Source organism: Rhineura floridana, chromosome 1, assembly GCF_030035675.1.
Source record: "Rhineura floridana isolate rRhiFlo1 chromosome 1, rRhiFlo1.hap2, whole genome shotgun sequence".
Lineage (NCBI taxonomy): Eukaryota > Metazoa > Chordata > Lepidosauria > Squamata > Rhineuridae > Rhineura > Rhineura floridana.
Window position 1 is genome coordinate 314,474,279 of NC_084480.1, and position 27,146 is coordinate 314,501,424.

At 40.5% G+C, this 27,146-nt stretch overlaps 1 protein-coding gene across 13 annotated transcripts in view; it reads right to left on the bottom strand.

The window, feature by feature from the left end:
• Nucleotides 1–27,146, bottom strand: part of PTK2 (protein tyrosine kinase 2) — a 356,254-nt gene that overhangs the window by 242,756 nt on the left and 86,352 nt on the right. For 2 of the 13 annotated variants that reach the window (XM_061607041.1, XM_061607038.1), the window contains one exon: nt 25,446–25,538. The exons of the other annotated variants lie outside the window; for them this stretch is intronic. The gene's annotated coding sequence lies outside the window, so the exon portion shown is untranslated. The remainder of the gene's footprint in view (nt 1–25,445; nt 25,539–27,146) is intronic. 13 annotated transcript variants of the gene reach the window in all.

The following is a 27,146-nucleotide window of genomic DNA, read 5'->3' on the forward strand; positions in this document are numbered from 1 at the left end:
TATTTTGTCTTCCTCCATTTCCAAAATACCCACAATTGCTTCTTAGAATAGAATCACAGAATAGTTGCACCTCATCCATTTTGCCTGCTTTATTGGGGGGAGGGGGGAGAGAGGAGATAATCATCAATATATTTTATACAAGTTTTGTACACACCTTCCAACAACAAATGTCCTAATTCCTGGCAAAAGAAATTTCTCCACTGCCTTCATACTTATGAGCTTCCCCTATATTACAAAACATGACCTTCCAAGCTTATTATCTTGCTTGGATACTAAACAGCTTATTCTAACTTTTCAGCCCCAGTGTTTAGACTTGCATGGTTGTCCTTTTCACTTGTGCAAGGTATGTGCATGTGTGCAAGTCCATTCCTGTTCTCTGTTTGATGTTCCCTAGTCCTGGACCTGCATGCTCCTTCCACTGCCATTGCTTCTTTCAAATGCACATGCAAACCTAGAAAGTTTTCCCACTTAATCCGATGAGCCAATTTTTTTTACAAAAAGGCAAATTCTTCCTAAACCTTAGGGCTTCTCCCAAAAGAAGGGAAACACTCCAGTGCTTTTCCTCTGCCCATGTAAATGCCTGGCATGTATACAAATGAAAATACTAGGAGAAGCAGCTGTTATAAATACAAACCAATGACTGGATCTTTTTCAGCATTAAGACCACCTAGGAATAGGTGGAATAGGTCATTAACAGTTAATATTGCTGGTTATTTCAAATTATGTTCAATTTTGAATTTTTTTTTACTCAAAAACTTAGTGGAAACAGCGTGGCCAAGCAGGGTAGACCCAGTACAGTTTCTCATTGCCCCCATCTATGCAGCGTAACACAGTGAAGCACATTTCCTGAACAGGAAACATGCAACTCTTTTAAATATGTGTAAGACCTCACAGCTGGAGCTGATGGGAATTGTAGCCCAGAAGATCTGGATGACACCCGGCTGGCTAAGGGGCAGCAGAAAATCAGAGAAGGGTGCCAGAAAGCCTTCATACCACTGACAACTTAATGTTTCAGCAGCAGTAGCACTCACTCTGTTGCTAAGGGGTTTGGTTATGGCCCTGTTCAGCTTTTCCTAAATCCAACTGTTGATCAACCCCTTGAATACATAAACAAATCAGGAGTGAATTATGGGGCTGCCAATCCAGGATAATGGTTGTATAAGTTATTTATTTATTTTATTATACTTGTATACCGCCCCATAGCTGAAGCATTTGCTTATTTTAATAGAAGTGGCAGATGCCAAACTAACACTGGGGGCAACATGATGCACTTACTCAACAAAATTCTTATTTTGAAAGAATGTATTATCTTTGAGTCTGAGAAGTAAAAGATAAAGTTAAACCTTTTAACAAGATTTGGTTAGTTTTTACTGCTGCATTCTCTGCAGCAGCTTTTGCTATCCTGCTTTCCAACTTATTCCTGAACTAAGAAGATAAAAATATTATGAGAATGATTGCAAACACTATTATTTATGTTTAGTTGATTTGTATCATTACAGCAAATGGCCTGGCATTCACATAAAGAATTCCCACAAATTTCAAGACAGCTACATCTCTCCAAGTATTCAAAGGTGATCCAGCCTGGTTTCCAAGAGCAATGCCTGAAGCAGTTGAGTTTATTGGAAAGATGCAGAGGGAAACTGTTAGTATTAATTTCTGCTGCCATGTGCTAAAACCCACTTTAAGGACACTCATTTAATCCTTCCTAAAACTATTCAGATTTCAGTGAAGAAAATCCATTATAAAGTTATTCTATCTCGCACAAACATTTTATACACAACGGTTGTTTTGCATGCAGAAAGAACTTAAAAAGTCAGTTCATTTACTCCCAACATGAAAAGGCCATCAGAGAAAGAAAGCTACAGATCCTGCCCGAGAAACTGCTGCTCAGATTATGAATGAAAATGCTTTCTTGGGTCTTCAGATATGCAAGCATGTAATGCAACAAAACATTACACTCACAGACATCTCAAAAGACTTTCAGATTGTCTCTTATGAGGGATCATCTCTTCAAGATTATATCTATAGCACTTTTTAAAAGTAGATTACAATACTTTTCTCCTACTCCCAAAACATCTGTATAAGTGTTCCCATTTTACACAGTGAACATTGAGTTTTAAAAGAAACTAGCACACTCATAGCCACCCAACAACTTCATCACTGTTCAAGGTTTTAAACATACATCTTTCACAGGGTGAAGCATATTACCACCACCACCCACATACGAATAAAATGCATTGTTCTCTGAACACAGATAAAGAAATAAAGTGTATTGAATCCAGAGTAACTCCCAACAGGGAAAAGCTGGTAATAACCATCAACTCCAGTGTGAAGTTGTATCATGCTTACACTGGTGCGAAAAAGCTGAGTTGGCAACACTGTCATGGTTACTTTGTACAGAAAAGCAAGCATTGCTTAGCCAATTATAGCAACAAGGCCATAGCCACGTAAGTCCCAGAGTACTAATTACAATTAGGTCACTGAGAAGATAGCAGATTTTCTATTTTTCACGAGAGAGAGAGAAACTGAAAGGAATTGCTTCTATACAAACATAGTCCCTGGACTTGCATGTGTGTGTGTGTTTGTGTGTGTGTCAACTAAGAGAAATGTCACTGATACATAGAAGGTCAACATGAAGCTGATAAAGCAAGTTAAGAATGTTTCCTAGGCAGTAGCTGAAATATATATTGTATGGTCTGTGGCAAGTACTGAGAGGAGATGGTTGATGCCATACTGAATTTTACAACAGTTCAGAATATATTTTCCAAATATTTTACTGTTTTATTACCTTGATTCAATCTGTAGATATTTAACAGCCTTTATTATCTGAGCTGGCCAGATCCAGTTTTGTTCCCCTAAGGTTAAGCCCACAAGCAGTCCATGCATATTTACCAGATAAAGACTAGTCACTATTCAATTGCAAATAAGAAACTCTCATTCTCTTCTCTCAGAGGAACACTGAAAACAGACTATTCCAAAAATGATTTACTTCTCGGATTTCTTTGTATCAGACCTTTAAAACAGTTATTTGTCTCTTGTTGCATTGATATGCATTTGGCAGAAGACTCAATGCCAAATGTTTTCCAAATATTTGATGAAATACTCTTGTATTCATGCCATAATAAGCCAGTTAGGGTTGATTTACATGTTTTACTCCAGATCAGTAGTTTCTTCCCTACAACTTCCACCAGACCCTGTCAGCATGGCCAATGGTCAGTCTTCCTTCCATTCTAACGCAACACTAAAATTCAGAGTCACACAATGAAGCTGAATGCTGGAAGATTCAGGACAGACAAAAGGAAGCACTTCTTCAGTGCACAGTTAAAATCTGGAACTTACTCCAACAAGATGTAGTAATGGCCATCAACCTGAGACAGCTTTAAAAGGGATTCAGCCAAATTTATGATGAATAAGGTCACCAATGGCTACTTGTCAGATAACTAATATGCCTCTGAATAACAGTTGCTGTGGAACTTAAGCAGTGGGTGTTATTGCACTCATGTTCTGTTTCTGGACTTTCCATAGGCATCTTGTTAGCCATGTGAAACCAGTATGTTGGTTCTAGATAAGCCTTTGTTCTGATCCAGTTCTTATGTTCACCTGTCTATGCCTTTTGGGGGGTTGGGGAGGAGAGGTAATGACTGCCCTAAGAACAGGAGGTGTCCGCTAACAACATGGCCTTTGGGCATGTTACCAACACATGCAAATCCACCCTTAGCCATTCAAAGACCAAGGCATTTTTGCCTTTGACATGTCAGGGATGCATTTCTTCTTTCAGAGGTGTGGAGAACAGGAGCCCAGTTTCAGGAACAAGGCAGAAAAGACCTTCCAAGAAAATGTATGCAAGCAAGGAGATGCACTGCACAATTTCGCACAAAGAGGAGTTGGGAAACAGCTAGCTATAGGCCAGAAAAGCAACCGTTATCATATCAGCATTGTTCCCTCAGTTACTCCCAAACCTCTACTCAAATAAAGCTCCCCTTGCATGTCTCCCAAAAGCAAGCTTCAACAGTTACCTCTCGACACCCTCTCCATGGCAAGTGTGGAACTGCCCTCTGGCAAGAGTAATGAGCAACAGGTCTTTCGCCCTAACTGTGAAGCAGAGAGGTGAACCAGGATCATCCTGGCATTAATCCCCATCCCTTCTGCAGCTCAAAGGTTAAGAAGAAAGCTGAGCCCAACCACCCAGCATCTGCTAAAACATCCACTCACCTTGCCTCATTTTCATGCAGGAGAGAGAAATGGAGAAGGTAAGTACTTTGAACAGCTGCTCAGTGTTGGCGCTCAAAGCCCCCAGCATTCTACATTGCCTAAAGTCTGCATTCTCCCTACCTCTCTTTCCCTCAGATAATAGAACGGGGAGGGGGAGGCTCCAGCCTGAAAACTAGAATGTCTCCCACCTGCCTTTCCCTCAGGAAAATTTGCTTGGGATTCTTGGCTGCTGGGCAAAAGTGCTTGCCTCTCGCCAACTGGAGGCACTGGAGGCATTGTGGGGAAGTTGGTAACCATACATTTTGGTTTGACTAGCAATACTAATCTAGACCCCTGCCCAACAGATTTTAGATATAGGTAAAAATTACCCAGATATTACTTTCAAATACATTTTGAAACTGAAAAGCTAAACTTTCTTCTTATATTTAAGATGCCAATAAGGGTAAGAAGTCATAAGAAGTTATGTTTGGATCCACAAACATGGACAAAAAAGTCTAACTGGATGTCACCTGACCAGTGTATCAATTAAAGCATGTTTAAGACAAACACAGAGTAAGTGTGTGGACTGTGTCACAATTCCACAAGGTTTGAGGTGTCCAGCAATAGTTAAACAGAATGGCTTCAAGTTAACCATGGTCACTGCTTCAGCTATAAAGTTGAGTAACCATAATAAAGTTACTATAAAATGAGTCTATATTAATAGTGCAAATATGAATGCTTGTCTATTAATTGCTCTCTGGCTTCAGGGCATCCTGAAAATCTGAATTCGATAACCCGCAAGTGCATGGAATAGTTATCACTCCATTACTATCCTATGGCTTCCCAAATATCATCTCTGGAAGTATCCAGTACTTATAAATTTTAGGAGGTTTGATATTAAACGAGATGACCCAAACATAAAGAGCAGCATCTTTAGCCTTGAGTTTTATTTCACAGATGTGGTATGTAAAAGCAAAGAACCAACCTCTGTAATCTAACTCAATAGCCCCACATCCTAACGTAAGCCCAGAGCAAGGCCTCAGTGCATCCTTTATGTTCAGCTATTTTTAAAAGTCTCATCAAAAATACATTTGGCATTAATTTTATATAAGCCAATGGCAGGCAGTGCATTTTGCCTTGAAAATGCAAAGTTACCATTTGCTTATTTAACAAACATGCCCTGCATAAAACAACGAACACTGACTAATGTTCCAAAAGTGAAAGAAATCAGTTCTTCACTTTGAGTTTACAGCTCACCAAGATGAAGTTGCATGTAGCTGGAGAATTCTAGAGATAAATCCCAAGAAATATATTGCCCATATCCATGTAAACTACTCGTGTCCAATCAATGGTTCATCTAACCCAGAGAAAGCCAACATAGTGCCCATAAGTTGTTGTTGGGCTTCAAGCTCCCATCATCCTTGACTATTGGCCATGCTGGCTGAGACTGATGGAAGACAGAGCTCACAGGGTGACCTTGGGCTAGCAATTATCTCTCCATATAACCTACCTCACAAAGGTGCTGTGAAGATAAAGGAGGAAGGGTAAAAAGGACCATGCATACAATTCCTTGAAGGAAAGGCAGGATAAATGTGAAGACAGACACCCTGAGCAGCAAGTTCTCAAGCAGCTGTCTCTCAGATATGCTATCCAAGAACCTTGGACTGGAGATGCCAGAGGTTGTATCTGGATTTAGTGTTCTACCAAGTAAGCTATGGCACAGTTCACATCTCATTATGTGGCAGCAGATTAAAAACCTTCCTTCATAGTGTAGTGGTCATTTGCAGCCTACAGCCATATAACTAACTGAGCATTGCAATACTCCTGCTATCCTTTAGCAGAGGGCAAGGTAATGCTTGGCTCACAGCCTTATACACTGTCACCTCTTCACCTGATCACCACCTCAACCACAGGTAAAGTGGTCACTCAATTTCATCTTGCACTACTTTTTTCATTAAACTTTTCTTGCTGCTACTTCATCTTTTACAATTTTACATTCAAATGGGTAGTATAGGAACATGTAGTATAATTTGAACCCCACCCTTATAAGCCAGTGTGCAAAAGGGCAAATGTGCAAATAATGTTAATGCTTTGAAAGTGAGAGAAATACACCCAGGAGGGAGAGTTCTGTACTTGAAGCTGATTTATTGCTCAACCTGAATTTCAAGTCAGATCCTACCCAATTTATGCCTGTTGCAGAGCACATGGCTGTCACGTTTACTACAGCTTTTAAAAAAGGGAACCATGCAGTAATTCTGCATCAAAATTCTATCCTGTTCACACTCTTTACATTTCCACCCTGTTTTGGACACTGAAATTAGACTTAAGTTTTCAGAACCTGTCCTGAAATACAATTAATGACTACATTTGATAAAGGATTTTTTTAGAAAAATGCAAAAGATTCACCAGATGAAGTATGTGAATTATCAATTTCAAACAGAAAACCAAAAGCCATAAAATAATGGTGTATTGAAACAGGTAATGCCCAATCCATTTGTTCCCCTGAGTTTAAAGGGTGATATGTTCCCAGCTGTCAGGTGAAAAGCCACAGATGATTGCTTCTACATCAAAATTACATGACCTGAATATAGTCACTTTATTTTCAATTCCACGCCAGTTCTTCCCTTTCAACCAACTTCATTCATCAAAACCAGAGCGGGGAAATTAATTCAGAGTAAAAAACATATATAATATTTAAGTTTGGTGTACCTTTAGCCCAGCATATTGGGAATGGACTACAGCCGCTTTTCTCCATATAGGTGACACCTGCTTGTTTCGGGGCCTGTTGCCCTGCCAATTCCAAGAACAACATACACAAAATCGTATAGAGAGCAATCCAGGCTCCAGCATACAATGTTCCAATTCAGTCTCCAGTAGGATTTTCTCTCGCAGGGGGGCTGGGAAGCCAGCCACTTGAATGCAGTCACAAGCAGGAAGAATCAACTACTAGCCTTCCTTACATTAGGCTCTTTCAGGTTTGGCTGCAAAGGTAGAAGCAAAAAAAAAACCCACCTCCACACCACCCCATTCGTTAGTGCTGCTCTGGTAATATACTCCGACAGCATGAAGAATGCATTTCAGTTTCAGAGTCTTCGCATGCCTCAACAATTTAAAGCATAGACCATCCTTTTCCTTGGACAAGCTAGCAAACAGAATGCAACCAGCCAGCAATGTGACTATGTGTGTCTGTATTCCTAGATTCATTCAGGAGAGGCAGGAGGAGGGAGGGAGGGAGAAGAGAGCGGGAGGGAGGGAAGGCGATTAGCAACAACCTTATTAATATGCTAATCTCACCCTTCTGTTCAATTCAGCCAGCAGACTCTTGTTTACAAAACTGACAGCAGATTCTAAAACTGACTAAGCTGCAAATCAAGCCTGACCCAGGTCATAGCTGTAGACCAGCTCCTGCAACCATTTTAGCTTTAAATCCATGCCTCTGGAATCATACCTACCTATCCTGACATCTGATTTGCAATAACTATTCTGATGAAACAAGAACAACTGGGGCGGGGGAGGGGTTTCACTGAACAATGAGGGATCCAATCTTAATCATGTTTAAAGACAGCCCAAATACAAACTATAAGTGTGTATATATTTTGAAATATTCTCAAAATATATCTAAAGGAAAGGGTTGCTAGAATAAATGGATTTTAATTATTTTAGAATTAAGGTAGAAAAGAATAGAGTAAATCAATGTCTAGCAAATACTCACACACACACACACACAAATGAGATAGAATGAAAAAAGGTACCCCAACTAATGCTCCTCTTGAAGCATTGTTTAAAACCTCTTGTAGCTAGCACACAGCAAAAGTCACTACATACGGTTTATCTGTGTACATTTTACTCCAAGCACAAAAGGTTAACTGAAAACAGATTTCATTTCCTTCAGCACACACACAGGCACACAGAATACCAATGACAAACTGGCTATTTATATATACATATTGCAGTATACAACACAGAATGTGGCATACATTTCAACTCTTCCACTCATACAGTGGCACACACATCAAAAAGTGTTTTAGTAACTGCTGGGTTTAAACAGCTTTGTTTTCTAGTCCCATCCTGTGAAAATGCTTTCTACGTAACATGGAGCAGGTTGTGGTGCACAACAGGTTGTTCTGCTTTATTTATTAATTATTCCTTCAGCTCTGAAGAATGTTTTGTATTGATTTTCAGAACCACCAAGGCAGGCAGCAGCATATCAGCTTTCATTTAAGTACAACTAAACATGTCCAACTCCTTCGCTAGGCACATACAGCCAATGCTGCGCTTAGTAGCCCAACTACGCCCCTATCTGGACAGTGATGATCTCGCCTCGGTTGTTCACGCTCTGGTAACTTCTAGACTGGATTACTGTAACGCACTCTACGTAGGGCTGCCCTTGAAGACTGTTCGGAAACTTCAGCTAGTGCAAAATGCGGCAGCCAGGCTGTTGACAAGGACCAATCGGTCTGCGCATATAACACCTGTCCTGGCTCGCTTGCACTGGCTACCTATTTGTTTCCGAGCGAGATTCAAGGTGCTGGTGTTGACCTATAAAGCCTTACACGGTGTGGGACCGCAATACCTTGTGGAACGCCTCTCCCGCTATGAACCTACCCGTTCACTTCGTTCAGTATCTAAGGCCCTCCTCCGGGTACCAACTCACCAGGATGCCTGGAGGACTGTTACTAGATCTAGGGTCTTTTCTGTGGTGGCCCCCGAATTATGGAACAGCTTACCGGAGGAAATACGCCTGGCGCCTACGGTTCTTTCTTTTAGGCGCCAGGTTAAGACCTGGCTATACTCCCAGGCATTTTAATGTTTAATGCTTTATGTTTAATGTTTTTAGTTTAATGTGTTCCTTTGTTACTGATTTTATTCTATATTGTATTTTAATCTCATTTTGTACACCGCCCAGAGAGCTATTAGCTATGGGCGGTCTAGAAATGAAAATAAATAAATAAATAAATAAATAAATAATGTCTTATGGTTGCTGCTATCTTGGATTTGACACCAAACACAAATGTTGTTGCTGGCCATATCCAAAGTAACAGCTCTCATAGTACTAAGCTGCCTGTGCCATCACGTTGGATGTGGCTGCAGCTGCTTAGCGCTGCTACAAACCATGCTCTGTTTCACTGAAATGAAGATGTTAGGAAGTGTCCAGGTGGTAAAATACCTGACATGTTAAGATCAAAGGGCAGTATTCTACTAATGTTTCCTGTCAGCACAAGGATTACCACTAGCACAACAGGACTTTCCACCTCCTGCTCGCATCCTCCCCAAATCTGCTCTAGAGGATTAGGGAAACCCTTGGAACAGATTTAAGGGATGCACAAGGAGAGGACAGGGGGAGGTTCCGTTGTGCTAGCAGGACTCTGACTTAGCACTGCATTGCTAAGAGGTAGGAAGACTGGGCAGGGGAGAGGTATCTGAAAGAATTAAAAGGAAAGGAAAATATGTTGGTCCATAAGGCATATTCCAAAATCATTAAAAGGGGAATACTTTTATTAGACCAACCAAAATATCATAGAATACTGTGCCAATCCCCCCCCCTTCTGTTTACCATCCAGTCCAGGGACAGCCAACATAGTGCCATCCAAATAATACTGGACTCCACCTCCCATCAGCCACAACCAACATGGCCAATGGTCAGAGAGGATGGGAGTGGTAGTCCAACAACATATGGAGGGTACCATGTTCGCCATCCCTGATCTAGTCTTTTGAAGATTTCTAGAGAACTCAAAAGCTTACACACTATTTTGTGTCATTTTGTTTGGCCTAATAAAAGTATTGCCCTAGTAAGAAACAGATCAGGTTCATACTCAAGTCTTGGGGAAAATTTAGTATTTGCTAACCATCTTGCTTTGTAATTGTTCCAATTACATGTGTTTTCCTGAACTAAGTGTTAGGGGATCTTCTACTGATACTTTTTTTAAAAATGCGGCTAGCATTCAGAACTTGGCATAATTTTTTCTGAAATTGTATTATTTCTTTAAGAAAAGAAACAGTTATGATGTTACAGCTTTTAAACTGCTACCTGCATTGCAGAGTAGAATACAGTGGGCTGTTAAAATAGTTTCATAGTCACTTCTTATCTATAACGCCCTCAAAATTTAACAATAATGGCAGCAACATGTGGATGAAACACAGCTCTACCTCTTTTTTCCACCTACTTGTCCCAGGAAGGCTGTTTGAACTGCTGAATTGATGTCTGGAGGTGGCTTGGGGCTAAATGAGGGTGAATAAGCTGAAACTTAATCCAGACAAGATAGAGGTATTATTTATTTTATTTATTTACTAGATTTATATCCCGCCCTTTCTTCCAGTAGAAGCCCAGGGTGGCAGGATACGGCAGCCAACTGCTCTGGATGAGAGGACCACCACTAGTCTTAGGTCTGCACTCCCCCTGAAGTACCGAGTTTATTTTTTGGAACTGTGTATCAATTAGGGCAACTCAGAGGGTGGCAGTGGCCAGGAGTTCATTTTAGCAGCTGAAGCTGGTACATCAACTGCAAGCCTGTCTAGAGCAAATGGGCCTTGCCTCCATTACCCATGCATAAGTGACACCCAGGTTAGACAGCTACAATGTACTCTACATGGTGATGTGATTAAAGACAGTTCAAAAACTTCAGCTGGCGCGAAGTACAGCTGCCCAACTATTGGCTGGTTGTAGCAAATTACACCTATATCGTACCAGCTACACTGGTTGCCAGTGCATTTCTGGACTAAATTAAAGCACTGGTGAGTGATTATCTTTAAAGCCCTAAACAGTTTGGGACCAGGTTACCTGAAGGATCATCTTCACTGGACCAACCTGCCCACACCTTATTTATGATCTGTGTTTGAGATACTGCTTGTGTGTCCATCTATGAGAGCAATCAGTTTGGTGGGCACACAGTAGAGGGCCTTCCCAGCGACAGCCCCAAATCTTTGGAACTTTATTCTGAATGAGATTATATTTGCCCTTAAAATTTGAGCAGGCCTTGAAGATATACTTGTTCTCTGCTGCTTTTATGGAATGATTTTTATTGGATACGGAAAGGGTGTTTTTATTCTGATTCTATTGTGCTTCAATTGCATTAGGCTGGTTGGTACTTTTATGTATTGGCTATTTTAAAGTTATGGGTGTTTAAATTTTTTTGAGTTCTTTTATGTTGTATTTTTGTTTAGTTTATACATTTTTTTGATTAGTGAGAATATTTTCCTATCAGCAAAATACAAAATTTGTTAAAATAGAACAATATGGTGCACTGAGGACTGTGAACAACTGTTCAAGGCAGTAAAGCAGACACCTGCAGCAAAGACATGAAAGGCATGCATGTTGCTTTAAATTATACATGGTGCACCTCATTTCCAATAGTTTCATAGCATGTCAACACCACTCTGTTCAGACCTTTTGGAAAGAACTTAGAAAAGCGGGTTCCAATGCTAAAAAATATTCACTGGAGTTAAAAATAAAAATCAGACAACAACTGAGCCACTCGTTCTGCATCACTGCTCATCCACAATGACCAAAGCTCTTTCTAAGTCTCAGGAGTCAGTGACGTATGGCAGCACCTCCTTATGCATATAGCCAGAGCAGGAGAGCAGGATTTATCCACATACTGCACAACCCTGTAAGCATCAACTATTTAAGGACAGAAGAACAAATTCTACAGTACAGGTACAGTTAATTCATGCACAAAATATAAGGCATGTATAGAATGACCAGATGTAAAAGGAGGAGAGGGCTCATATACCTTGAACAACTGCTGCCAGTCTGGGTAAACGGTACTAATCTAGATTGGTCAGGGGCTCTGTATATGGCAGTTTCATATATGTTATGTTAAGAAGCTTGTCAGACAAGAAAAGGTGCACCTATTGAAATTTCTTCTTCTACATAATAATTAAAATTATGAGCCTCCAGAAGCAAAATGTGGTTTAACGTCCTGGTCTGGTTAACTAACTATGGTTTGAAAGAGTCAGCGTTTCATCCATTCAGATGAAATGGGAGGCTATTTGTCCAAAGCCACATACAGAAGCTTTAAAACATCCTCACCCATATGTGAAGGACAAAGGCATACCAAAGCCTGTGACTCATGCATACTCAATCTCATAACATTAGGCCATAGCTGAAAGTTATGTCTGAACTGGGTCACAGTCACATTGCCACAAAGGCCCAACAGCCATCTTATGCTTTGGCTTCATATAAGCCAAACATCAAGTTTTGTACCTTGCTTTTTGTAACCTTATTATGGAAATATTTCCTCTAATACATTTTGAGTTGATTTCTTTACTCCCCATTTGGCACAGATTATCAGATCCGTGGAAAGCCAATCCCCTTACCCCAGAAGCACCTCAGTGAAAAAACCATGTCCCCTGCATTCCAGCCAGCAACAGATATCCTGAAGTCTCTTTATCCTCTACACAGCCAGGCAAGACCGGAAACAGGGTGTCATAAGCAGGGCTGTGGAGTTGGAGTCGTGGAGTCGGAAGCAATTTTGGGTGGAGTCAGAGTCGGCAGAAATGTACCAACTCTGACTTCAAAATAAATTTTGATTGACAAGTTTTTTAAAATATAAATTCAAAATGTCAAAGAAGCTTCCCATGAAGTCAGCTGTAGTTGAGCACTTCACCATAACTCAAGAAGGAAAACATTTTGTGTGTCAGTGTATGACACAGGACCCAGATGAAGACAAATGCTGTGATGCCAAGATCAGCGCATATTCAGGCAGCGATAAAAATGCTCCTATGAGAGCTTCCAATTTAAGAAGACATTTACAGCCCTTTCCAGGGCTGTGGAGTTGGAAGCAATTTTGGGTGGAGTCGGAGTCGGACAGTAGAAAAATAGAGGAGTCGGAGTCAAAGGTTTGGCATACCAACTCCACAGCCCTGGTCATAAGAGACTATTTCAACCTTGCAGTGTCTCCTGTTCCAAACCTGGCCCTTTCATCTCCCCATCAGGCGCCAAAAGGGCGAGTTTTATGTCCCTTGTTTGACAGCCATCAATACTACAAAGAAAATCAAATACCTAGAAGGAAAAACAGATGGAATCCTTCCAGGTCTGTACATATTAAAGAAATGCAAACAGTAAACAGAATGCCTGCAGCACCCTGAAAAGTATTTAATTACATGGCTTCCCCTGGTATACACGTGGAGCATTGAAATATAACATCTTCCATCCATAGCATTTATTTATTTATAGCATGTGTATGCTACCCCGTAACATAAACTTCTCTTGAAGACCTACAAAAACTAAGGAAAACAAAACTGAAACACAAAATAAAAGATAAAACTACTTCAAAGTAAACAAAAGCCATATACACAAATCTTGACCTTGACCCAGTACAGTATAAATTGGCACTGTTCATTAAGAATAGAGGGAGTAGCTGCTCAGCTCTGCACTGAGAAAAAGGGTTCTCCTTAATGAAATGAAGGCAAAGCTTCCTACTTACTGGTTTATAGAAAAGGTGAAGGGGGGGAAAGCGAATAAAATAAGTACATGCTTCCTTTAACAACTTGCAGAAAAGATAAATACAGCAGATCGACTCCTCTGAGGCTGCAACCATCTTTTTCCTTTATGAGCAGCAGCGGTTGATGCCACTAATTCCAAGAACCACAAAAAGTTCTTCACAAGGACCCCTCTCTTGCTGCTTCTCCCATCTTTGCCCCACCCACTACCACCATGTCCTCCAGCCTCCCATTAAACATCATCCCTCAGTCAAGCTCACTAGTATTTGCCACCACTTGTTGTGCAGTTCAAGACTCCCCCTTTTCTTGGGTCTCACAGACTTCTATTCTCATAAAGTCTCCCTTCCCCTCCCTGGCTAACTTTAGGTCCAGAACTTGCATTCACCTCCTAAACCACATATTTGGCCACCCACCTGACTCACTTCAGTGGGTTTTGGTCACCCAATCAGAAGCTGACTAGGTGGTTTTGGGACAAGCTGCTATTCTCTCAGCCCCAGTGCCTCCATCTGCAAGAGGGGAATAACAACACTGATCTACATTACAGAGGCTTTGTAAAGATTATTAAAATTATTTATGTGACATGCTCTATCCATTCAACATGAACTATAAGCTAATCATCACTGTATCATTATCAGCATAATTAAATGGAGCAACTGTTGCTTACCATACAAGACGACTCATGACACAATCTGGACTACTCAGAAAACTCATTCTTATTACTTTGGTGATCCCATGCAACTACCCACGCCCAGCAGAGGTACTCAAGATGGTACACATGGGACTCTCATATTTTATCCTCACAAAAACACTGTAAGGTCTCCTCTATTCGGCACTGGTTAGGCCTCATCTTGACACCGCACTTTAAGAAGGATGCAGGCAAACTGGAGCAGGTTCAGAGGAGGACAACAAGGATGATCAGAGGACTGGAAACAAAGCCCTGGGAGGAGAGGTTGAAAGAACTGGGCATGGTTAACCTTGAGAAAAGAAGACTATGAAGAGACAGGTTAGCATTCTTCAAGTACTTGAAAGGTTGTCAGGCAGACGAGGGCCAGGATCTCTTCTCAGAGTGTGTGACATGGAATAATGAGCCCGAGTTAAAGGAAGCCAGATTTTGACTGAACATCAGGAAAAACTTCCTAACTGTTAGAGTAGTACAACAATGGAACCAATTTCCTAGGGAGGTGGTGGGATCTCCAACACTGGAGGCATTCAAGAGGCAGCTGGACAGCCACCTGTCGGGAATGCTTTAAGTTGGATTCCTGCATTGAACAAGGGGTTGTACTCTATGGCCTTATAGGTCCTTCCAACTCTACTATTGCATAATTCTATAGCTGAAATACTGCCTCCTCCCACATGAAGCTGCCCACAGGGATGGCCTTAGGGGTGGGCAAGCTGGGTGGTCGCTCAGGGCACCAAACTGACTAGGTAAAAATCAGTGGAGTGAGTGAGTGAATGCCAACTAATATTTCCAGGCAAAGGGCCACTGGAGAGTAATTTTCAGCAGCAGTTATCACAGAGAAAGGCATATGAGTGGTGTGCGGCCAAGATGAATCCTTCCAGGGTGAATAGTGGAGACGACCAGCAGCATGCCACAACCAGACAACCTGTGAAACTGAGGCCCAGGAAGCAGAAAGAAGCTCTGCCAAAAGGGGTTAGGAATTTGGGGGAGGTACTCAGAAGCAGCACAACCTGATCCCTATGATCTTATCTGCATATTAGAAAAGGTCCTCAAATGCAAAGATGTATCACTGAACACTAAAGTCAGGATCCCATTGAACTCAATAAGCATGCAAATTATCAGACCTGACTTCCCCTCCCTCCCCTCTCCTCTCCCTTCCTCCTCCTTCCCCTCTTCCTTCTTCCTCCTACCCCCCCCGCCCACTCCAGGCCTCCCTCCCCATGGTCAGTTTTACCTATCCTAAGCATGATTGCGTGGGAGTAAATCTCACTGAACTCAATAAACATGCAAATGATCAAATCTGCCCTTCTCCTCCCCCTCCTCCCTGCTCCCCTCCCCATACTCCCCTCCCCATCCCGTGGTCAGTTTCACCTATCCTAAGCATGATTGCAGGGGAGTAATTCCCATTCTTAAAGAGGAAAGCACAAAAGCAGGACTACAGCTGAACATCAAAAAGACCAAACTAATGAGAACAGGAGATTTATGTAACTTTACAGTTGACAATGAGGATACTGAACTTGTCAAGGATTATCAGTACCTCAGCATAGTCATTAACCCAAATGGAGACAACAGTCAAGAAATCAGAAGAAGGCTAGGACTGGGAAGGGCAGCTATGAGGGAACTAGTAGAAAAGGTTCTCAAATGCAAAGATGTATCACTGAACACTAAAGTCAGGATCATTCAGACCATGGTATTTCTGATCTCTATGTATGGATGTGAAAGTTGGACAGTGAAAAAAGGAGATAAGAGAAAAATCTACTCATTTGAAATGTGGTGTTAGAGGAGAGCTTTGCGCATACCATAGACTGTGAAAAAGACAAATAATTGGGTGTTAGAACAAATTAAACCAGAACTATCATTAAAAGCTAAAATGATGAAACTGAGTTTATTATACTTTGGACACATAATGAGAAGACCTGATTCACTAGAAAAGATAATAATGCTGGGAAAAACAGAAGGGAGTAGAAAAAGAGGAAGTCCAAACAAGGGATGGATTGATTCCATAAAAGAAGTCACAGACCTGAACTTACAAGATCCGAACAGGGTGGTTCATGACAGATGCTATTGGAGGTCACTGATTCATAGGGTTGCCATAAGTTGTAACTGACTTGAAGGCACATAACAACATATTAGAAAAAATGAAGCGTAGCTATCATTCTGCTTGATCTCAGAGCAAGGAGGAATTGCAGGTGAGAATTCTCATATGTGGCCCCCAGCTTTGTACATACATTTGTGGGGTCTTGTGGTGGGCAGCCCAGGGCCCCCAATATCACTCCTGCACGAGGCCCATTAGCTAATGGCTCATAATGCAAACACATTCCTGGTCTCAGGAGCTATCAAAGGCCTGCTAGGAATAAAACCTCACTTTTGAGGGTGACCGTGGTGGTGAGTTACTATTGTTATTTTTCAGAAACTATTTTCATTACAGCCCCTCAAGTCATGCCCCAATCAAATTGTAACACACACCTTGTATTCCAGCACTAAACCTGTCTAAGGTAAGAGGCTGAGGTCTATTGCTGTTCTGAATTGTAGCCATCCTGTCACAAAACCGATTCTGCAACAAGAGTCTGAGCAATGCTACAGTTATTCTCTGCATTCCTTGATCCCTCCTCCTTCCTTTGTAAATGTCTCTCTGCCTTCTAAGTCACTTTTACTACAGCACCCTGCAGCTGGGCTTTCTGTTGCTACTCTTTATATCACTTCATCTCATTTTCCTCAAATCGTCACTGCTGCCAAAATTACCTGATCTTGCAAGCTTCAGTCTCCTACTTTTAATTTAAGCAAAAAAGTAGTCTCCCATGTTGCGCTTTGCCTTTAGAGCAAAGTGTCACCTTCTCTACCACCATCCCTCCCCTTTTAAATACTTGGCCAGTCTGAAACTGCCTACAAAGTATCTGAATTTCGTATACTTCTACACTTTACTACTGAGTTATCCTATACTGTCCCTTTAAAAATATATACATCAGGAATTCAATTTTTTGTTTCCAAATGTGATTAAGCCTGCCACTGAGCTTCTCTTACTTCATCCCGGAATCACCCTTTCACCACAATATGCATATCTATTATTTTATTTATTTATTTATATCCCGCCCTTCGTCCCAGCAGGAGTCCATGGCGGCATATTTATTGATGAAATATTAAGGCTTTGGGTCAGAGGAAATGCATAATGACACTTGAAAAGCTCAGCTTCTCATAATTTTAACTGGGAGATCACTAGAATTAAGTATTTTAATCAAATGGTTATGTACTTAATTCACTGTTGAAGTTCAGCACATTATCAAAACCACAGATATATACTTACTGACCATCATCCACAAATGGGGTATTTAGGATTGGGGATAGGGAAAACAAATACTGTGTGATTTCTGCTTGGATGGAAGAAAAAAATAAAATATTGGTGCACAAGTTTTATTGAAGAATACACAACTTACAAAAGCTCAATTTTGTCATTGTGTGTGGCAGGCATTAATAATGGTAACAGAGAATCTCACCTTCCATTTCCTCTCTTCTGATGCTACCACCACTGCTTAACTGATTCATGTTTGTTCTGTGCAGCACAATACACGCCATAACATAATCACACATCGCTCACCAGGATCCATATCTTAACATAGTTAAAATTACTAAATTACCACAATCTATATTTGGGCCTTTAAAAGACAACTCAGGTTCTCAAATGAAAGCTTTCTAAGAATTTTGGAGCTGTTTTAACAGGAAAACCTCATAAACTCCTTAAAAGTGAAGGACAACAGCTGGTATCTCACAGTTACTGAGTATGCTCAGCTGAATTGAGGTAGACAGTAGACAACTGATTTCTTTACAGAGCCATTCTGGGTTCTGGCCTCTTGTCAGTAACCAGGCCCTGAGGTAAAATATGTTCACCAAGCAGAATCATTAACAGATGGTGTAGCATCCACCCACCTCTCCCTCATGAAATCTACAAGAGCAAAAATTTCAGGACTTGCAAAACGCATCAGAGCAAAACTTTCAGTAATGGAGCACTGTGATGGTTGTAGGGAATTGGAGAGAAGTAAAATGTTAGAGGAAGCTTCCCTTGAAAAGGACAAAACATTTTAGCTTTTCACCACTGAGTGTTTAGAAAAAGAACATATCCAGTTTGATTTGTTTGTAATTAAATACAATTAAGATCTGAAACAGGTGCATCTGGCAGAATCCCTGCACCTATGTTTATGGTACTATGATCATAGATTTCATTTTCTCCCACAGGAATCTTTTCTCCCAGCTGCTGTGTGAGGCTGGCTAACAATGGAGAGTAAAGAGAGGCCAGCAGTGAACTAAATATTCACTGCATTACTGCTTGTAAATTTGATTAAAAATCATGTAAACATGTCAGTTTTAGTCCATTAATCTACTGTGATACCCTGTATGTTTACTTTTACATCAATTAAAATACAAATCTTGATTAAGCAACCCTCACTGCCTTTAATGAAACTTACTCAGCCTAAAAGGATAAAGAAAACTTCCAAAGGGGAAGAAAACGACACAATATGTTGCTGGATATCACAAATTCAGTTTGGATATGGATTTTGTTAGATATAAGCATTCTAATCCATCAATGTGTACAAATGTTTCCATGTCGATCCTTCCTGTAAGAATAAAATCTGAACAAAAATAACCCAAATAGAGTGCTTGAGAAAAGCGATAGTTAACTTCAACATTTTAGGTTCCCTGCCTACAATGGTTGACATCCAGCATAACCACAACACCCTGTGCATCTCTTGTAGGCAGCTCTGTGCTAATCTGATTGGGAACAGATGCCAACATGATGATAACCAAACATCCTCCATAATCTTACTCCAAAGGCATGCTTATTCTGTATTTTCTAGTTGGCAGCAGCAGGAGCCCCTAAAACAGTCACGGGAAATCCAAACTACTTATAATCAGGGTACCATATTGCCTAGTGGCTGACCCAATACGCCTGTGCTCAAAAGACAACTGCAGTCACTGTCCTGGTCTTGGACACTGTAATTAAAGTCAACTAATCATAGGTACAAAATCTCATCTCTTCATAAAAGCAAGAGAGCCAGGCTGATGCCACCCCTCAGAAGTTATTCTTGTTTTTAAATAATTGCAACAACTTCTTGGGGGGGGGGGAGTTTTTTAAAAACAGGTCTGAGATTTATTAATTCTTGTCATATGTATTCTATAAAACAAGTTCACCAATTCTTACAGACGTCTTACCTATAAGAAACACAGAGCAGGATAATAGCTCTGAAAAATAAAGATGTTGCAAGAAATAATCCAGGCCACTGCCAAAATCATTTACTCAGTTTTCCTATAATCTCTATTTTCAAATGACTATTATTATGCATGTGTTAGTCTCATAATAGTGAAATACAAAACACCACAAATGTGATAACTTGGCTTTAATCACATGCCCTATTGGGTTTTTTAAATGCCTGTTAAACTACACCAGCCACAAATGTTATTGTTCTATCCTTCTATCTGTGTTCTCCTTAAATACGAATGGACAACTGGAATAGAAAATATTTGAAAATCTGTATGGTATCACATATGGCAATCAACAGCCAGAAGTCTTCTGTCTTTAAAGAGGAATCTGTTTCTAACAACTCAATTGGATTTGCTTCTAACTTTAAAGTTTATATGAAACTAAGGTAACTAATGTACAATGCATAGACAACCTTTTTTAAAAAAAATCAAAAAGCTACCATTTGTGCAATGTATGTATGTAACAAATTAAGGGAAAATCTAGACTTTTAATGCACACCATAAAACTGATATATATGAGAGAGAGAGAGACAGAGAGATTAAAAAAGAGAACAATGAGTTAATATTTAATATTATGGCTGTTCGGACCTTTAATCTTGGTTGTGCTCTCATATAGCATGGTGAGATTTTGGCAGCATTTACAAGGGGTTATGTACTAGATGGCATTCTTGCTTGTAAACATTAGCATTAAACTAATGTCCCCCAGCATGGTGCCAAAAACCAATCATCAGGATGAAACATAGAACCCTACCATTAACTGCTTGTTATAAGTGAATATCCCTAAGGCACTTTTCACAAGCACAACATTGTAAACAGCTGTCCATACAAGTGTTCAGTTTGGATGGCTCTATCTCCCAGACAGAAATCCTTCTGACAAGTTTAAAAGAGAATTACTCACAAATTTTGATGCTGTTCCAGAAGATAAAAACACTTAAAGTGTCATGGCCCCGTCAGAGGACTCATCAGACGAGGATGACTCGGGAGTAACAGCAGCAAACCCAGAAGCAGCAGACCCAGAAGGAGAAATGGAGGAAACTCCTGAGAACCCAGCTCCTTCTCCCCCTCAGCTGCAGAGCACCCCAGACACAGCTGAAGCCCTTCAGCCAGACGCAGCCAGTGAACAGGATACCCCCCCTCACCTGCAGAACGTAGACAGCAGAAGAGGGGCAGGCCTGTCCACTTAAGCCCAAAACGCTGATGGCTCACACCTGCTGACAAACCTGCTCCTTAGAAGTCAAACCTTGGCTTCAGCTTGTTGCTGACTACAACGTCAGGCATGACCACTGTGTGTCTTCCTATCCCCTAAACCTTGACTTGGACTGATCTCTCGGCAAACTAGACCCGGTCCTTCACTGACGTCTCTTCTGGATTTCTGGCTTGGCACGTAAGCTTTGAATGGCCTCTGCCCTTATCTTGCTTCCTCCTTGCTAGCCTGGCAGATTTATAGCCAAGCTGCCAGCTGAGGACTTACGGCCTGGCAATTACCAAGGAATCTCCAGCCGTGCCTGCACCCCCACCGACACTGCTGTCTCAGTGAAGAGCTGACATAAAGCAATTACCATTTTTCTCTGCAAAAATCCTTTGATTAGCAACAAAGGTTGCTCAAGTGGAAGGCTACTTGCACACCTCATCCTTTCCCTCCCTAAGTCCCTACAGTCCTCCCTCCACAGATGCACACACACACAAAGTTTCCAGAGGATGTTGGGGGCCTATTGATTGATATGTACTACGTCACACCAAGCTGCAATGGAAGGGAAGAGCCTGCTGGATCAGGTCAATGGCCCATCTAGTCCAACATCCAGTTCTCACAATGGCCAACCAAATGCCTGCGGGAAGCTCACAAGCAGGACTTGAGTGCAGCAGCACTCTCCCTCTTGTTATTCCCAGCAAGTGGCATTCAAAAGCATACTGTCTCCAACCACAGAAGGAAATCGTAACCATCATGGCTAGTAGCTACTGATAGCCTTATCCTCCATGAATTTTGAATTTGTCAAAATTAGCTATATGTGCCAGACACAAGCAGATCGTTTGGATCTAACCCAGACAGCGCCAAGCGGTTCTTCACATGGCTCATGCTAGATGGGAGGCTACTCTGAGGGAACCTCACCTTTGAGTGGTCTGTCAGAGAGAATAAATGAGTGCACTAGGGGACGGGGGGGGTCAGACACACGCAAAGGGCACCTATTCATCAGAGTGGATAGATTTAAATCATCAAAAAAGAGCCAATTTTAATATTTAGAGTTTCCATTTGTAATTTAGATTTTAAAATATGCAAATATACAGAGTACAGTATAGATTGCTTAAATATATAATGTAATGTTTTTACTATTTTAGAAAAATGGTATGCGCTACATTGCTTACTTTTTGATGGCATGATCATGAACATTCAAGTTAAGCTCCACTGGAATTACACAGATTCATTTCACAAATATTGCACAGCGTTTTTCCCCCTACAATTTTTTCTCTCATGTAATCAATCTGCACTTTACCCAAACCCTCCCTCCCCCCACAAATTAATAATCTCAACTAGAAGCAAGGGCTGGTGATAGATCAGTGTTCCTCATGAGATGAAAGGTAAGTGTCCATGTCTTCCAACTGGTAGAATCAGGTTTACAATCAGAGTACTAACTCTGAGCCAATTGCAAAGATATTGCCTTGGGATTCTTTTTTTAAAAAATGAAGGGTGAGATATGAGTTTCCTAAAAAAATGAGTACTAGGCATAAAACGGAAGTAAAACATGATCCAGATGAATAGCTACCTATGATGCTTACCTTGCCAGTCCCTGGCCCATAATATCAAGCCAGAACCTGAGCCACAGTATGACTGACAAACATGTTTCTGCCAAAGCCCACAACAAAAAGCAGACTTTCATACATTCAGTTTTAAGATATATAATTGCATTAAGCTTAGATATTATTTTAAACTGGTCTTTTAAAAAAGGAAATTATACCCAAAATAGATTTCATCTATTTAAGAAATGCAATTTATTTAAATGAAAACTTTTAAAAAATGCAGCATTGATTTTAATCTACTTTGATCTATACAGATAGAGGCTCTGCCTACAGTTCTTTGCTTCTTCTGTTGGCAAGAGGAATGGATGGGACTTTTATGGAGCACTGCAATATACATGTGATCTCTATACACATCAGAACAAAGCATGTGAAATGATGCTGTAGAATGGTTGACTGGACTGTTAGTAATGCCAGAAAAGAGATTGCAAGTTACAGGAACTCTTCTTCAGAAAGGTATATTCAAGATGAAGAAACCCCAAACTGAACAATATTAAAACCCAAGCAGTGTGAACACAATAAAGTCTAGCATTCTTTGGCCTGATTCACACATCAAGTTAAAACAGCTTTCACCATCCTAATGCCCCCCAGACGTTTTGGATTTCAAATCCCACCACCCCAACCACCCCAAATGCTTAGTTATTGTTTTTTAAAACTTTCAGATTTAATGTGTTAAACCTACCTTAGCGTATAATCATCTGCTTTTGACTTTTGTTTGCCCATGTCTGAAAAAGACTTCTATATCACTTGAGTGTTTGATTATAGCATTTTTTGAGCCTTTGGGAACTGAGAAGGTTAGAAATCCCGAGTAACACAAGACCACTAAGTGCTATTACATAGGGGTCACTTCAATTTAATAAGTGTAAAAGGAGTATTTGTTTGACACACCAATCAGCAGACCAATCAAATACTGTCAAATGACCACCTAAATGACTACAGTCAAAAAATTATCACATGCGATCATCTTCAAGCAACTGGCTACCCAGGCTCACAGGAGGTGGCCCCAGAGCTCACTCCAGAATTTCTGCCTTCTCCCTCCTCATCTAATTTAGCCACATGGCCAGTAGGAAAGACTTAACTTGTAGGGTTTCCAAGCAGACATAGCGTTCATAAGGAACTGTAAAACAAACATGCACACTTACACATAATGGCACAGTTCTAGGGTTGCCAGCAAGCCCAATGTTTTATGGTGAAGGTGGTCACATTTGTGGCAGAGCAGTCATTCATGCACAGTGTTTGTGCTGTGAATGCCAAAATATGTATGCTGTGCTGTTAAGGTAGCTCTACCTCTTCATAATAGGACCAAAGCAATAGATAGTACCATTTGCCAGAACAGGGGAGAGGGGTTGTCTCACATATAGTGTGCAAACAAGCTAACCTTCCTAGAGTAGAACCTGAGCTTCTCCCCTTCAGTCCAATGACAACCTGTCATTTTACTCAGGAAGCACCCTATGAAGATAAAGTGCACCACAGCCAGGACTACCACTGAGTCCACTACTTTTGCTATGGGAAGAAGGGACTTCTATATGATCTGGTATAGCACCCTGGAATTTATTTTTAAGAGCACGACTCTTGAAGATTTTAGAAGTTAGCCATCACTATAATTAGCATAATAATTACTGTTATTTTGTCACTGTTCTAGTACACTAATACTTACAACTACTTGACCAGTGTTGGACAGTACTGACCCATAAAACTAACTTAAGGGGGGTGTTTTGTTTTGTTGCTTAAATATTCAAATGTCAAAATGGAAATGGACTGCCTGCAAGTAGTCTGCGACTTATGGCGACCCTATGAATGTCAACTCTCCTTTTAAAGTTGCTTAATACATCCTTTAAACCAACAGGGCTGTTAGGAAAACACCAAATCTTCTTCATAGAAAGTATCATCTTTTAAGAAGTTTCCTGTCCTTGTTAGATGTCACTTTAAGCATAAACTAAAGCACACTTGTAGGTAACAAAACACAGTGAAGCAGTGGAGTAGAAAAAAGCTAGAAAACAAGCTCATTAATGCAATCCCATATTTTGCAGCTTTTCAATGAGAGCGAGGGCATGGCAGACTATAGTGAGGATTGTGCTTGCATTTCTTTAGAGGTCGAGTCCTTTCCTACAGCATTTGATGAAAAGGTAGCTTTCAAGAATAAACTTAGATTAAAATTAATTTATTAATGAAGGAAGCACACATCCTCCGATTAGGATGACTGTCAGTTTGATTTTTTCCAATGTTTTTGTGCTACTTAAACAGACACACACACAAAAAGTATTTAATAGTATTTCATGGAAAGCAGAAAATTCCAATAAAGGCTCATGCACAGATAAGCCTTTATGGCATCTGGAAGAATGAAGTGTTGAAGAATGAAGTGTTGCAGAATTTGAGAGGTTGCTATTATTTAAATATAGGGCATTAATCTAAATTAAAAAGACCCACAAATACAATGCAGAGGAATTTGTATGGATTATTTCAAAATAGAAGGAACACTATTGTATTGTACTTCTGATATGAAGGACTAGCTTTCAGAGTATGATTTATCTAGAAATAAATGTAATAAATATAATATTTAAAAATGCCAAAACAACTAGGTGCTGCACAACTAAAAGTAATAATTTGGATCTGCGTGCAGGCATATAATCTAGTTATATAGTTAAAAGAAAGGAAAGAAAGCACAAGGGAAAATAGCAAAGAAATGGTGATTGCAACATATTATGCACAGCTGGACTCAATTCTGATGATCAGACCTTATCCTATCAACCACCTTTTAAGATAGCTTAGGCAAAGATGGGTGACTAACCCCAGGTTACCCAGGAGACGTTTATGGCTGAGTAGGAATTTGAATCTGGGTCTCAACAGTCCTAACCCAAACATTCTAACCACTGCACCTCAGCAGTCATTAAGAAACAAAAAGATAACCAACTGAGTGGTTATCATCACAATTTAGCATGAAATACTATTTATGCATCTATTAAGGTATCTTTTGAGCAACCTATGGCAATGTCTGAACATTCTGCCTTTATATATTTGCTAATGATGCTGTGGATATAAAGTAGGATCTTAATAAGATAACGGAATGCAAAAAAAAATTGCCTACATAGCTAACCTGAAGGAGATGAGAAGTGGTCAGTTCCACCCACCCGACTACTAGTGCTGGTTTCTCAGAGCTGGCCAGCTGCTCTCCTGTCTCTTCCCCTTCCTGCAATAGATTGAGAAAAGAGCACAGCATAAGGCAGTGCTTCCCAAACTTTTTGCAGTGACAGAACCTTTCACTTTAAACAAAACATCTGCAGAACCCTTGCAGTAAAATCTTTTTACATTATTTTTAAAGGAGGGTTGATCATTGGGAGATTGGGCAACTTTTAAAAGCAGCAACCTTTAGACTTTGAAAACTTTGCTGCTTCAAGTGCCCCTCTGAAAGCTTTGCTTTTTTGTCATCCTGAAGGCTTTGGCTCTTATCAGAGAGTGTTTATCTCTCTATCAGCATTGAAGTAGCAGCATAGTTAACCCTTGCTGCCAGGCTGCAGCTCAATGGAAAGTGATAAGAGGGGAAATCCCATGACAAGTGGGTGTGGCTGAACAGCACATTTAACCCACTAGCACAGTGGCCATTGCTTACCAAAACTGTATGAGAGGGGAAGCGGTGAAGCAGAAGGGGAGAGAGCAGAGGATTGGCTTCATTGCTGCATCCACATTGTGTTAAGCTCATCACCCCCTCCCCTCTCGGTAACCAGCAAAGACACACCGCACTGGGAAGCCAGATAAGCAACTCCGACATTCTACTTTTGATTCATTTGTATGTATTTTAATGTTTTAGCTATCTTAACATTAAGGTAGTGCTATTATGTATTTGTATTTTATATCTAGTGATTTTGTTGTTTATTGTTACTATTGTATGTTGTACACCGCCCAGGGAGCCATTGGTTAAGGGCGGTTTATAAATGAAATGAAATAAAATAAAATAAATAAATACTGAAATTTAACCTTTGGAAAGTGCAAGGAGAGTAGGAAAGAAGGGGACAAGATTCCCAGGACAATTGCTTGAGTAATGCATTTAACCCCCATGGCTACAGCCTAATGGAAATCTCACACATTGTGTATGCTTGTCTGCCATTTTATCTTCTTTCTTCTCAGAATCCCTTGGACTGTTTGTGGAATCCCAGAGTCCCACAGAATACAGTTTGAGAAATACTGCTACAGGCCTTCCACTGTAGAGGAAGGGAGGCAGAAGACTAAACTGCAACGGAGTGAATGGGGAAGCAGGACCTCTCTTGGGTATCTACACATAAGTAGAGTTGGATGCACATTTTCAAATCTTACCAAAAAACAAAAAAAAATCATTTTAAGAAAACAGGACTGTTGGGGTTCCAAGTCCATGAACTTGTGTAGCCATGAATTGAGCCCTTTCCATTCAGTGGTATAGTAAAAGCCAGGTAGATTTGTTCAGATTTTCACCACTAAAATGCCAATATTGTGCTACATCTCTCTCAGATCCTTTTTACTTGCTTGTAACAAGAGCACTTTTTTTTTAATTATCAATATTTCATACATATCCCAGAGTGCTAGTAGTCCATGTATTTATTTATTTAAACACAGAAATCTAATACTTCAATTTCTCTCTTAATGCTTCACAAAATGTTTTACACAGAGATAAGAGAAGTAAAGTCATCCATGAGATTAATGTGATTTATTCAGTGTATCTCAAACATGTGTTGGACTGGGACCTGGGTGACCAGGGTTCAAATCCCCGCTTGGCCATGAAGCTTACCAGATGACCTTGGTCACTGTCTAACCTCCCTCACAGGGT